Source organism: Peromyscus leucopus, chromosome 6, assembly GCF_004664715.2.
Source record: "Peromyscus leucopus breed LL Stock chromosome 6, UCI_PerLeu_2.1, whole genome shotgun sequence".
NCBI lineage: Eukaryota > Metazoa > Chordata > Mammalia > Rodentia > Cricetidae > Peromyscus > Peromyscus leucopus.
In genome coordinates, this window is record NC_051068.1 from 112726036 (window position 1) to 112740633 (window position 14598).

Genomic DNA, 14598 nt, shown 5'->3' on the forward strand with positions numbered 1-14598 from the left:
ATAATTTTTATTTTGTCTTTTACTCTAAAATGATTAGAATCAACCAAACATACTTTACATTTTGTTGTCCATACATTTTTCATTTCCATGAGTTTGGGTGGGATTGTAGGGACAGAAGTGTGCCAGTAATGATACTTTAGTAAGATTAGTTAATTACATTCACAAGGGTTCTTCTCCATGCTGTCTTCTTTCCTCTCTTCCTTCCTGCTTCCCTCCCTCTGGTTCCATTTTTCTTTTCCCTTCCTTTTTCCTTGCTGTTCTTCCCTTCTGTTCCCTTTCTGATCCTTTCCTTTCTTCCTCCCATGGAAGTCTCTCACCTCAGCCTCCCGAGTACTAGTGCTAGAGAAATGCACTACCCTGCACAGCCCATGCTGTCAAATAGAAAATAAAATCAAACTTTGCTTACCTATCCTAACTAATAAGTAAAGAAACATTTTATAGTGACTATACTCAGAAACTAAAAACAAAGGGCTGCAAACGTAGTTTAACATGCAATAAATCTGAGAGATTGGGGCAGGAAGATGAGAAATTCAAGGTCATCTGCTACATAGCAAGTTCAAGGCCATCCTGAGATATATGTCTCAGAGAGACAGAGATAGAGACAGAGAGAAAGAGAGGGGAATGAATGAATAAATAAATCTAGGCAAAAACATAACACAGTTTGCCTGTTTCCTCCAAAACTAACTAAAATGTATCTGCCATTGTAACATAAAAAAAAAAAAAAAGAGTGAGCTTTAGGAGACATTTAGGACTCTACCCTCATGACTACACTAAGACCATTATCTCAAGAGATGAATTACTGTAATCTTTTTTACAGTATTTTTATTTTATAATTAACTTAATTTCACATATCAGCCAGATTCCCCCGTCCTCCCTCCTCCCACCCCCCAGCCCTCTCCCCCAACCCACCCCCAACTCCCACCTCCTCCAAGACAAGGTCTCCCCTGGGGAGTCAGCCCAGCCTGGCAGACTCAGCCAAGGCAGGTCCAGTCTCCTCCTCCCTACACCAAGGCTGAGCAAAGTGTCTCAGCATAGGCCCCAGGCTCCAAAAAGTCAGCCAGTTCCCCAAGGGACAGGTCCTGGCTCCACTGCCTGGGGGCTTCCCAAACAGTTCAAGCTAATCAACTGTCTCATTTAACCAGAGGGCCTGGTCCAGTTCCATGGGGGTTCCTCCACCATTGGTTCACAGTTCATGTGTTTCCACTAGTTTGGCTATTTGTCCTGTGCTTCCTCCAACCATGGTCTCAACATCTCTGGCTCATGTAATCCCTCCTCTCTCTCGCCGATTGGACTCCTGGAGCTCCACCTGGGTCTCGGCCGTGGATCTCTCCATCCCCTTCCATCAGACATTAGATGAGAGTTCTATCATGACAGCCAGGGTATTCGACCATCTGATCACCAGAGTAGATCAGCTCAGTCATTCTCTTGACCATTGCCACTAGTCTACAGTAAAGGTATCTTTGTGGAGAGATGGCTCAGCCGTTAAAGGCTAGGCTCACAACCAAAAATATAAGAGTTACCGTAATCTTAGTCAACTTTCTTTTGCAGTTTCCCACTGTGATGCCCTCTATGCTACCACATAGCCCAAAAGTCCTTTCTAGAAGTCAGTACCTGACACTGGATTCCTCAACTGAACTCTTGTTCTCTTGCTTACCCACAAACACTTTAACCATTGAGTCATCTTTCTGACCCTTCACATTATTTTTAAGACAGGATCTCTCACAGGTGCTTTTCTTTACCAATTGCCCAATATGGGGTATTCTGTTGGATCAACATAAAACAGACAGAAACCAGGCTTTGTTGGCTCATGTTTTATGGTTAATATTTGCTGTTATATTAAGAAAAAAATCAAGGAGGTTTTTTTTTAAGTATATATTTTCATGTTGGCTATTTAATAGATTATATTCAGATTAAACTTAATTTTGATGCCAGATATTAAGCTTCTTCACACAATGATCTTCTATATCTTTATGGATATTTTTGCTTTTCAATGATGTGGCAACATGTCCATACAACCATTTCACTCCTCACTTAGTACAATATTCAATAAATTATGAGACATTCAGTGTTCAGAGGCGCTTTGTGTTAGATGATTTTTCCTGATGTAAGGGCTCCAAGCATGATGCAGATAGATGCATTAGACTAAGTCTAGATGTTTGGTAAGTAGAGTACATTTTCTACTTATGATGGACTTAGGATGTAACATTCTCATAAATTGAGACACATGTGGATGGAAAAAAGTCTTGATACAACCACATAAATCTACTTTTAAAAAAACTGTCTCAGCCGGGCGGTGGTGGCACACGCCTTTAATCCCAGCACTCGGGAGGCAGAGGCAGGCAGATCTCTGTGAGTTCGAGGCCAGCCTGGGCTACCAAGTGAGTCCCAGGAAAGGCGCAAAACTACACAGAGAAACCCTGTCTTGAAAATCAAAAAAAAAAAAAAAAAAAAAAAAAAACTGTCTCTATTAAGGATTCATGACAATTGTCTTCTATTTCTTTGTATATACTTGAATATAATTAGTATATGTGTGTGTGCATATGTGTATGTGGTTGGGTATGCATGTGTGTCTCTGGAAGACAGAGGCCAATCTTAAGCATTTTCTTCAGTTGTTGACTATCTTGTATTTTTTTTATTTGCATGCATGTGTGTTCAGGTGCCTATACACAAGTGTGTGCCTGCCTGTGGTAGCCCAAGGTTGATAGGAACTCTTTCTCCTCAGTTCTTCTACCTTATTCTTTTTAGGCAGGATCTCTCAATTAAATGCAAAGCTCATCCACACTGAAGGTCTTCCTAGTGAGCTTGCTCCATTGATTCCATGTCTGTCTTTCAAGGCTGGAATCATAGGCAGGCTGTCACAGCCACAAAATTGCACATGGATTCTGGGGATCTGAACTCTTGTTCTCTTGCTTACCCACAAACACTTTAATTATTGAGTCATCTTTCTGACCCTTCACATTATTTTTAAGACAGACTCTCTCACAGAAGCTGGAGTTTGTCAAATAAGCTAAACTGGGTCACATCCTGCTACCACATCCTGCTTTTATGTGGATTCTAGGGAGTCACACTCCAGTCTTCAACTTGGATGATAAACACTTGACTGATTAAACCATCTCCCTAGCTACTTCTGTTTCTTTAGAATATCTGAGATGTTCTATCTCTGCTGAATCTATATATTCCTGCCTATAACACTTTCTGACTATATAAATTTGAGTGGATTTTAAATGGGTTACTTAAGGCCAGCAAGATGGCTCAGTGTATAAAGTGTTTGTTGCCAAGTCTGGTGACCTGAATTCAATTCCTTGAAGCGACATGGTATCCAAGGATAACTGGTTGTCTCAAGTTGTCCTCTGATCTCTGTGTGCACACATAAACACCAAATAAATGCAATAAGATAAAATACTAAAATAGATTATTTTAAAAATTAATTTTATGATTCAACTTGACTAGGGACAGGAGTAAAAAGAGAGACCTTAAAAAATTATGATGGGCGTTGGTGGTGCATGCCTTTAATCCCAGCACTCGGGAGGCAGAGGCAGGTGGATCTCTATGAGTTCGAGGCCAGCCTGGGCTACCAAGTGAGCTCCAGGAGAGGTGCAAAGCTACACAGAGAAACCCTGTCTCGAAAAACCAAAAAAAAAAAAAAAATTATGATGGCTTTTTGGAAGGTGTGATTCCAGAACACATGGTCTGAAAATTGCCAGTAAATGCAGGTGGAAACAGGAAAAGATTTCCAATGTAGTTTCAGACATATCTACCACTATTTACCAAATGGTCTAAAAGTGTGATTGGATCAATAAAAAAAGGTTGAAACATTTGACAAAAAGGCTACAGGTGGGAAAACACGCCTTCAAGGATGCCAAGATCTCAGATCAACTGAAAGCCAAGGATATGGGTGATACTACCATTGCCATCTCTATGTGGAAATTTTAGCCTAGAAAGTATTATATGACTATACGTGATACCTAAAGACACAGAGACAATCAAAAATGTGAGCATAGACGCATCACAGGCTGGCTGCACTTTCCTGACTGTTGTTGCTAAAGTTCATGATGTGAAGTAAAACAAATACACTCACATGAACCATGTTCGTCTGGCTTATAAATGGGGCATAAAAAAATCATCTAATAGTTCGTGTAAACAAAACGGATTCTATTGATCCACCCTATAACCTGAAGTGATGTAAAGAAATCATCAAGGAATTTACTACACATACTAAAATTAGCCAACATACAATACAGCTGAGCCCACAGCAGGTTCTGGCTGCAATGGTGGCAGCATGCTGGAGCCACGTGTTAACATCCTTCGCTCAAAAGATGAAGTCACATAAATATTGCAACGGCAGTAGAACTGTGCTGTGTGAACCTCAGAGTTGTGTTCTGCTATGAGTTCCAACTGATGAGTTCTTGGGTCTGTGTATCTACCAAATTGTTGGTACTGGAACTGTCTTTTGTAGTCTGAGTGGAGACCAGAGTTCTCCAACACAACATGGTGGTCTCCTTGCTCTATTCAGTATCACAAGTTCAAAGTTGACTAAAGTGTACCATAAAACATGGAGTCAAACTCTTCTTGGGGACTACATGGGCTTCAATGTTAATAACAAGCCTTACTAAACTAACTCGTTGATGTAAGCAGCTTCACTGCTCAAATGATTTATTCTGGACCATCTAGGGCAAATGGATGCTGGCAATGTCTCTGCACTGGATTATCATAGAGTTTATGCTCCAGGGGAGTTTGCTGAGATAAACCAAAACACTGCCGGATATGCTAGAGAGAAGCTGGAGATGGCCAACTTCTTACAAACTGTAATGTTGTCCATCATAATATATCTACATCAGTGTATTGAGATTTGCTCTAATCATCATCTTTTGGATCACTCTGCAGTCCATGACATGAGACAATTCCTGTGGGTATCACTGAAGCAGTAGACAAAAGACTGCCAGAGTTGCAAGGTCACCAGGCTGACCCAGAGAGCTGCAAAGGCTAAAAAATAAGCAGTATTATTAACACCTGCCACCCCAGGATCTGGGAGTGGTGGAAAACAGCTTGTTCCAACTGGGCATTGACATTTAATACTAACTGACTGCCTAAGGATAATAATGCAACATAAAATCTTAAAGGAAAATACTTGTGGGTCATTTGTGTGGCAAGTCCTAAATTAGTTTCTAAAAATCAGTACCTCATAAAGGAAGCAACTTGATTAAAAATCTGTCACAGTATTTTGAGACCCATTAAGAGAAATTTAGTAAAGGGGTAGGATTCTGAGCATTTCTATGGGGTGTTACTGTTTTTGTGTATGTGTGTGACTGGTGCAAAGGTCAGAGATCAACATCTATTGTCTTCTAAAATCACTCTCCACACACACAGGATTTGTCATTGAACCTGGAGCTCACCAATTTGGCTTTATTGTCTGGCAACCAGGCCCCTAGATCTGTTTATCTCCACTTTCCTACACCAACAGTGGGGTTATTATAGGAGGGCATCACAACGTCCATCTTCCCATGGGTGCTAAGATCTAAACTCAGGGCTTCATGCTTCAGTGCCAGTCTCTCTCTCTCTCTCTCTCTCTCTCTCTCTCTCTCTCTCTCTCACACACACACACACACACACACACATTAATAATAAATAAATATTTTAAAATACATTTTTTAATTCAAACTTAAATCTTAACTGTCCTGGTCCTGGTCCAGACCTGCTGGCCTCTGATATAAGCCACAATTTTAGACTTTCTGGGTCTCCACTTTGCCATCCACAAATACTGGGACTCATTAGCTTCTAATCATGTGATATAATTCCTTATAATATCTTTATATAGATACACACACGTAAGTTGTCTATGTCTCTGAGACATCACAAAAATGCAGTTATTCTAAGTTTAGGAAGTGTGTTAAATAGCCAGGTGTTTTGAATTTTAATTAAATATGAGCTATGTTGGATTTCTGAATTATGGGTCTCACAATTCCTCCCAATATGAAATCAGTAACTGTGATTTCCCCACTAGTAATAAACCAGAACCATGCTTTCCTGATAACAATCTAGAAAATATAGCTTCTGTGGCTTCTGAACCCCACTGAGTCTCCTATGAATGGCAAGAAAGAGAGAGTATTGACATCAGAGCTTACTGCAGAGTAGTGGTATAAGATGAAGGCGGAACATCACAATCAGCTATCGGGTCAAGGATGTCGTCCACAACTCAGTTGCCCTTATCAACTGAGAGATGATCATTGATTAGACTGGGTAATTTTGTCTTCATTTCTATAATTTTGCATAAATATTTCTGTTTCTATTCTGGCCCAGCATACCTCTGTATGAGGTATGAGGTAACCTTTCCAATAGCATGGTCCCTTTGAGAAATCAAATCGTTCAATAAATTTCTAGACTGAAGACCATTTCAAGATGCTTAACTCTCCTCTACTAAATAAGGGAACAAAAAGCACCAGAGGGATTGGCCAAACTTCAGATTCAAAATACAGAAAAATGTGCTTGTGAAGAACACAACTATTAATAACTGGGTATTGTTAACATATATACATGCCAAGAGATTTCTTGGAATACATTTAAACCTTTTAAAAATTGCATGTATTCAGAATGTTTTGCTAAAGAAGTTACTCATTCCAGTGAATCAAGGAAAAATGTACTCCAACATGTTTTCAATAAAAGATAGTGATTATAAATAAAATCAAAACACAGGGTTTAAGGCTAGCCAGACAAGACAAAGGTAACTTTTATGTACTCTAAAGGTACTTAGATATTGCATCTGCACATGCTGCTTCTTCATATTTCCATAGTGTAGCAAGAAAAACTAAGCAAGGAGAAAATATTAACAGAAGAATACAAATTTGTTTTCTCTTTTATAATAACATTTATATTACTAATATTTTAAAATATAGGCTAAGGACATATAAGTATGCCAATGATTGGAAATTCTTGCTCTGATATGAACATATGCTATGAGGCTGCTGGCTTACTCGAGGCTTTCCTCCCCATCATGATTAGGTTACCTGGGCCCGAGGCTTTATGTATTCAATTAATTTAACACTCAGAAAACTCAGTTATACATCAAAACTAACAAAATATCTGAAGCCATTCTTCCTCCTTCCTAATGCCTCTCTCTCTTTCTGAATCTGTTTTAAAAAATTCTTAGGGTCTCACTAAGTTGTCCACACTGATGTCAAATTCACCATGCTCCTACCTCAACTCTGCAAAATGCTGGGAATACAGGCACACACCACCATGCTCCATTTAATCTACTTTCTTTAGTATTCTTTGATGCAAAAAGCCATCATTCATCCACCTGTCAATGCCCCAAACCCTCAGAGATAACTCCCTTATCATTTTCACTAATTGTCCAGAATATAATAATTTCATCTTAATCTTCTATATATTTTTGTCATTCTTTCTTGCCTCTCTGTTGACTCTACTGAAAGGTGCCCTCATCATTTCTGCTCTGATGGTGATAACTAACATTTCAGTATTTCTTCTCTAGCCCTACCTCCCCGTAACTATCTTTATACTACAGTTAGAATTACATTTCTTAAAATATGCCCTCCCTCAATCTAGGCACTTTTTTGACTGAGCACTTTCCAAATTCCAGAATGACTACACACTGTCCTAATCCAAAAACATAGGAAAATAATCAGCATAATTCTTTACCAACACAGAGCTTTCAGTCACTGCAGGGAAAAAAAAAGTCAGAATAACATGAACATATGTAAATCTTTGGAAGTGCTGTGGAGAGAAAATAGAGAAAGCAGACAAGGCATACTGGAAACTGTTATTTCAGAAGATTTTTAGAACTGTCTCAATATTAAGTCATCTCTGCAAAGAAAGATAAGAAGGACAGTGACCCATGAAGAGAAGTAAGAAATGTTCTGGAGAGAAGACTAGCAAGCTGGATTGCCAAGTCACACCTGTTTATAAGGGAACAGTTAGGCCTAACTTGTTCAGCAAGAGGAGAAGTGAGATCAGAGGAGACATGGAGAGCTGATGTGAGAAGGCCTGTTGGAAACAGTCACTCTGACTGATGGGATAAGGATACAGGAAGCAAAAGCAAATCAAAAGCGGACAGGAGACTACTGCAGTCATTGAAGTGAGCGAGCACTGTAGAGCGTGTGTGGGTGGTAATACAAGATGTGAGGAGAACAGATTCTTTTAAGAACTCATTTTGAAGCTACTGTCATAACCTTGGTTTCCCAAAATATAAAAACCAAAGTCAAGTGCTTACATAGGGGTACTTTATTTGGAAATGCCATTCCAGGATGGCACACGAATGAATAGGTTGTGAAACAAAAAAGGGAAAAAGTAGGAATTAGGGGCTACTATCTAGTTCCTCTCTAACTAATGGTACCATGACATTTCTCAGTACCTCCATCCGTGACTACCCCTCATCCCCTCTTACTCCCATTAATCAAACTGCCCCAGGACCATTTTCTGTCACTTCTTGAAGGAGGTATATGGCCATGGGATGGTTTCTTCATGAGCTGTGCATGCTACATAAGAGGGGCAGCAGGACTGGGTGGTAAGAGGGAAGACAGTCCATTCCAACCTTCACAAAGCTGGCCACTGCCATCACAGGATGAATTGCTGCAATCTGGGGGCTGCAAAGCACAGTGACTGAAGACCCAATTTGGAGCTGTTCAAATAATTTTCTAATCAATTATATAATCATGCAAGAAGAAAAAGAAGGGTTAAAATGATGCCAACAGTTTTGTCTTAATCATTTAAAAAAGGTGGAACTGCCATTAACTTAAAGAGGGAAACAATGGGAACTAGAATTATGTTATTTTGCCTATAACTTATTACATGGTTCTATGTGACCCATGAGAAAAGTGCATGCTTCCTAATGTCAGTCACCACACACCTTCTCATCTGTCCCTGCTTTACCATCTCAAGTCACCTGCCCTTCAACAGCACTGACAACTGTTCAGTTCTCCCCCTTGCCACAGCTGTAAGTTCTCTCAGCTCCTGCTTGCGTGAGCCTTCCCACCTGGAATGTATTGAATTCTGTTCTTTTTCAAGATAGTGCCTTGCTAGCCTTTAGTTCTCAACTGGGTTGATACTTTCTTTTCAGTCATTTGTACACTGCTCTTTTCTCAAACTATTCTCTGTATTGTTATTCTCTCAACTAAACAATGTAGTCCCACCTGGGGCTATCTTTCATGAATGCACAGAGCATACAACAACATTAGAAAACTGTCTGTGTTGTAATGGCCTGATAAATGAAGAAAAGAGCTTCCCGTGTTTTAAAGACATAGTCATACTGCCCACAACTAACTTTTCATATGAAACATTTCAGTATTTTTATCTCAACTAGCAAGAGATTTTAACAGAGATATCCAAACACATATAAGTACTTAGCACCAGAGGGCAAACATAAAAACTAGGTTTTCTTATTCCCATCAAAAACATATACACCTTTCCCCCAAACCAACATCTCTTAGACAAGAGCTAGGTGTATCTAGCTCTTGTCTAGGGCATTTTGTAAGATTAGGTGGATCATCTAGGGCATTTTGTAAGATTAGGTGGATCAAGAAGAAAAGTGCCTACTGTATCCTAATACACACTGCCTATTGAAACACAATAACATGGCCTTCTGGTGGTAAACAAAATTCATTCTAATTATGATCAAACTACTATGATCATATTTTCATGATCAGATTTTTGTGAAGTCACCCCCACCTCAGGTCTATGGATAAAAGACTTCTTATTTTCCTGTAGGTGTGATGACCCATGTTCTGCCATATTAGGTACTCCAGAGCTTCTGGGAGGGCTATTTGATCATATACATTTAAGATCAGTCTAGTAGCAGGACTCCCGTGAAAGAAATAATCCCTTTTCACACACTGTCTCTTATCTACAGGACTCAATGACAAATTTTGGTAATATTTACTCAATGCTAGTACTCTGTATAGACTAGCAAACATGTGACATTAATTCTGATGAAAACTGTGACCATTAATTTTAGATTAAGCATAGGTTTTTATTGGGTAAACATCTTGGCTGACTAAGTTTTTTGAGTCTAGCCATTTGCATTTGGAACAAATGTGTTATTCCAGAAGATGCCAACACATCATGTGTTCTTGATATGTAAAAAGATTGCCAGAGAAATGAAAATATCTAAAATGCAAAACATATTTGGGAAATAATTACACAGTAAAATGACCTGAGGAATGTCCTTAGCTATTTTTTTTTAAAATTATTAGGGTACCTTGAGGATTTAAAAGCACGATCAGGTCTAAAAAAATACATAAAATGCTTTACATTTAATAAACAAAATAGCACACAAAATAAAGTACCTTTATAGCCAATAAAAATTACTCCTCTGAAACTTCCACATACCTACACAAGAATCATTTAATCAAAAGAAACTACAAGCCAATATCCTTTTTTAAAGTATATGAATTAAATCTGATCACAAATATTGTAGCATTTTTATTCTTATTCATATTTAAAACAGCAATATTTTCACTAGAAAAAATTAGGCAGAAGACTCTCTTCAACTCTATAGTAACCTCCTGAAGCACTCTACAGCTGCTCACAAACGTTCCCAGAATTCCCACTGCCTGTGGGATGAAGTACAATCTTTGCACCTGACACTGAGATTCCAACATCATCCAGGCAGGTACTTCTCAAACTTTACTGTGTGCCAAAATCACCTGTTAGCCTATTAAAATGTGTTTCTGAGGGTTTTAAGACTCAATAGATCTGAATTAGGATCTCAGAATTTCTTTCGTCAACTTAACAAGTTTCCATGTAATGTTGACAGTAGGACATGATTTGAAAGGTGTGGTCTTTTCACAGTCTAGTTTTGATGGCTTCCAGTTCCCCTTACCACATAAACCTCCAGCTCCTAAAATTCTCCCTTTTTAGCTTTTGCTCACTCACTCCAACCACTCTCTCTACAGGTACAACAGTGAGAAGGAAAGCACTTAATCTGCAGTGTGTAGGGTAAGTGCATTTCAAAATGTACCACACAATGAACTGCATTTCTGTATGAATGCTGCCACACTTGAAATTCAACCCATTCTGAGACAGCTTCAGTACGTGGTATGAATTCTCTGATACATAAATTTGAAAGCCCAAGGTTGATTTCCCTTCCTACCCATGGTCAATGCCATGAAAGAGAAAAGAATAAAAATAATATTTTACAAGAAATATATTTTTGTTATGACTATGAGATCCTCCAATTTCAGATGGGCTTGTCATTGTGGATGAGTTCTCAAGCAGGCACTATTCCATATGAAGGAAAAGGCAATTCAACTACATCACCAACAGAAATGAAATGAACACTCAGTTCAGGAATGAGCCTTCCCTCAGATAACTATTTCAGTGTAGGTTGAAGAAGCCATGTTAAAGGCTGATGGGCAAGTTAAATGGCCAGATTCTCAGTTACAAATAGCAGCTATCCAGTGAGATACTGTTTCCCTTGACCTGAGCAAGACAGAACAATTGCAGGCAGACTACTCCTGGTATATTAGCAAAGGAAAACAAACAACCTGAACCAAGACTAACAACTTAGTCAAAAACAGTTTTTGATATAAACTAAGTAATAAAATGATAAACTATCTCACTAAAATTTGAATTTTAAATATAAAATATTATCATTTATATCACGAAAAGCAAACAGCAGTCAAGGTGGGAACCCTAATTCAACATTTTGGTGTAGACAATATTTGCTAGAACACAGACTTCAAATAATAGAAAGACAAAAGAGAAAAAAACTCATGTTTTCTGGCTGACATGGAGTAGGAGACATATCTACTTGATTTCATTTCTAACTCTCTCCAATTATATAAAATTCTACAAATGTACAAAAAAGATCCTGTAATTATTTAATCTGCTCACCATGTGATGAATATTAGGGCTGTCTACACTTTGCAGCTATTTAGAATAATGACACTGAACATTCACAAACATGTCTGAACATACATTCTTATTTAGCAAACAACTTGATCACGTGTTAACTGCAATTTTATTACAATCATCCTAGCAGATGTGGAAACAGTATCTCACTAGGGTTTTGATTTGAAAGTCTATAATAAATAGCAGTTCTGATCATCTGTTCATTTATTGGCCACTGTATAGGTGTCACATTAAAAAGTTGTCCAATTTGACATAGAATAATTCTTTGTTACTACTGATTTGTAGGAATTCTTCATATCATTTAAATCAGTGTCTAGTATCACATGTATATAATTTTTAATCTTTTCTTCAATTCTATGAGCTATCTTTTCCCTTTCTTGGTGATATACTCTGAAACACAGAAGCTAATTTTAATTGATCAGTTCCATTTGTAAATTTTTATTATTGCTTGTACTTTTAAATGTCATTATCTTAAGGTTTCTTACTTGGCCTATGATCATTCTGCACAATTTTGATAACTGTGAATGACTGGTCACTCTTCAAACTTGGAAGAAAATTTATAGCTAACATTATTAAAGGTTTCAGTTTCTTCTCAACTTGCCAAACCTTGGTAATTCCAAACTGTTAATTACTTTGTCAGATGGCTTACTGGAGCTTGGTATTTCCTATTACTTGAGCTTATAATTCTTTTATTTAGCTGCTTGCCATATCTACATTCATCTCCTGTGAATAGCTTGGTCATGACTTTTGATGTTTACGTTGTTTTGCTTTCCATTTCTGTCCTTTTAAAGACATAGACAGCTGACAGTAACTCTGTTTCATAAGCCATGCAGCAAATTTTCCAAGAGGAGGACTATCTTGCTTTTTTTGTGGTTTGCTTCCCTAAACTATTAAGTTCACCATTACAGCATTCTAAAAATTTATGTCTTACATTTTTACATCTTCTTTTAAGTTGAAATCATATAAATAGTTTTCTTTAACACATATTTACAGTGTAGATAACAGAATCGACACAGTAGTCAGGCCATCTTAACCTAAGTACTACATTGTATTAACTTTATGACCTCCTTTGAGGCTCCTTCATGATTTATATAATGAGGTAAAAAAAGCACCAATGCTTTATCTTAATCCATAATCACATTATGTTAATTAGTAAAGCTATAAAAAAGCAAAATTAGCATGTTATTATATCTCAAGGGAAAGTATTCTTAGTTTTCTTTATGCCTGACCTCTAAAAATGGCAAACACGGTCATATTAAAAGAAATGGTTGACATGTGTATCCTTAAGTTGCAAAAGTACCAATGAATTATGTCAGTTATTGTCTATTACATTATTAATATTTAATAGAGCCATAAGTATGCTTTATTTTTTTTACTCTCAAACTCTTGATTATTTTGTAGATAATAAGGTAATGGTTCATTTAAGCATGAGAATAATAAAACAATCTATAGACTAAGAAGTAAAACATTATAGAACTTCTAGGGCATAATTTTGCCCATGTGTCTTATAAAATAAAAACAGATGATATGACATCTTCAATGGACCTTTAAAAACCTTTCTGGAGCAGATGTAAGAATCAAAACAAGCCACAGAACAAAGGACGAGTGTTCTCATTCAGCTTTCAAAACCAAAGCGTACACTTACACTCACTGGATAAATAATCAATGGAGAGGTAGAAAAATAGGATAAGCACTGCAGCAATGTCACCTACTAAAAACAATGGAACAATTTTCCCCAAACCTTCTACCCCAGCTGCCCAATGCCGTAAAATCAAATGCATAACTTTAGAGGGTCACTGTACAAGGGTATTCAGCAATGGAAAGGAACAATGACTACATAATTCTGGCATTAAGAAATGAATCTGTAGAGGTGTTAAAATTCACTCCCCAGGAGTAAAGCCAGAGATCAGATGTCTCCTTTGCAGGCAGAGATATTTGACATAATTTGTGAGCTACCTCAATAGACAAGTATTTCAAGAAGAGAAGAGAAAGCTGCTCCACCCTTATGGGTGGGTGGTATGTAAATTTTCCCCCTAGAATCCAAATGTGGTCTTTAATATTTTTATTATAGATACCTGAATGTTTATGAACAGAAAAATCAAACAAATATAAAAGTGCTTTGTCATGAGCACAAATGCTTTGAATAAAGTAGAATATAATGAAATAAAGAGGATAGGCAAAACTGAAGTCCCTGGCTCTGTTTCATTCAGACATTCAAATTGATCCTCTGAGGTGGTCATGTTTGTGCTGTAACCCATTTGTTAGATGCTCATGTGGCAAACACTTGCTTCAGATTTCTGTTCTGCCTCAGCTGTAGTCCTAAACTGAACATGTAAATTCCAAAGAATGAGAACTAACATTCTGAGATTCCAACTCTGCTCTACCTCTAGGAACAACAGTAAGACTTTTGCTAAGTCCCCAAAAATATGCACACCACTTGCCTCTACCAAAGATAAAGACATAGAGGCAGAAAAGTTTACAAGGACTCCTTCTAATAAGCACGTAAGTACCTCTAACATACCTTGCTAATGGGGTTGTTTTGAGATGTGGGGATGTTTGACACACATAATAGCACTTTATTTTCTGTTAAAGAAAACCCTGCGCTCCATCATCCCACACACAAACTACTTCCGTTCTTACTTGAAAGGAAATTCCTTTCAAGGTTCACAGTGCATTAGAGACAGCTGCATTGCTCAGCTCCCTGCAGAAACTTCAGAGCGCTGCAGATGTGGTTCG

At 37.9% G+C, this 14598-nt stretch overlaps 1 protein-coding gene across 3 annotated transcripts in view; it reads right to left on the minus strand.

Moving 5' to 3' along the window:
• The window catches only part of Bmpr1b (bone morphogenetic protein receptor type 1B), a 238742-nt gene that overhangs the window by 76962 nt on the left and 147182 nt on the right, over positions 1-14598 (minus strand). The gene's annotated exons all lie outside the window — the stretch shown is intronic.